General features: G+C 37.2%; 1 non-coding gene across 1 annotated transcript; it reads right to left on the minus strand.

The window, feature by feature from the left end:
• Nucleotides 1-345: 345 nt before the first annotated feature.
• Nucleotides 346-511, minus strand: LOC148946396 (U1 spliceosomal RNA). The gene has a single exon (XR_016142661.1). It is a non-coding gene; the product is annotated as a U1 spliceosomal RNA (small nuclear RNA).
• Between the last annotated feature and the right edge of the window lie 202 nt (nt 512-713).

Below are 713 nucleotides of genomic sequence, written 5' to 3' on the forward strand. Positions count from 1 at the left end.
AAGAGTACAGTAGAATTTTGCAGAGCAAAAATGTTTTTCAAAAACCACATAAAAAATTCTTACCTAAATTTTGTGATAGAAAGTTGCACAAGCGACCACTATACTACTTCCACAGATAGTCCAAGAGGATGGCGTTTGAGGTGTGAGTGGTGGCAGATTTTTAGCTGGAAGTTTTCTGTCAAAAGTACACGTGTCTCAACGGCCCCGCGTCCCAACGTACCTGACTCTCCCCTATGCATGATGATGCTATAAAAATAGACAGGGGATAGAAATAGTTCAATATGAATGCGGACATTAGTATTATGGTTGTAAAAATTTCCAACGCCAGCAAAAAACAAACCACGGCATATGGTAACTAAAAGTTAACATAATATCACATTGCAGTTTACACTGTTGAGTTACCCACATTTGGGGTAATCACAGGGGTCAACCAATACAAAGTACAATGGAAAGGTCTCACCCTGGTAGTGCCTTCTTTATGATCAAGGCAGTTTCTGGGCCAGGAAAGTGTAAGTAGTTCAAAAACTAGCATTACACTAATATTTTACTTAGGGAGTTAAATAATTTCTTAGACCACACTGCTTTTCCATTTACGGAAAAATTAAGCAAGAAAAACGGGTTTTAATTTTTATAAAGCAGTGAATTCAATAAAATAAACACTTAATTGACTTGCCGTGTTTATTGACCAGAATCTCCCTATCCGTAAAATTACG

This window comes from Artemia sp. Qi Xiang Cuo, chromosome 12 (assembly GCF_049724085.1).
Source record: "Artemia sp. Qi Xiang Cuo chromosome 12, ASM4972408v1, whole genome shotgun sequence".
NCBI classification, from domain to species: Eukaryota; Metazoa; Arthropoda; class Branchiopoda; order Anostraca; family Artemiidae; genus Artemia; species Artemia sp. Qi Xiang Cuo.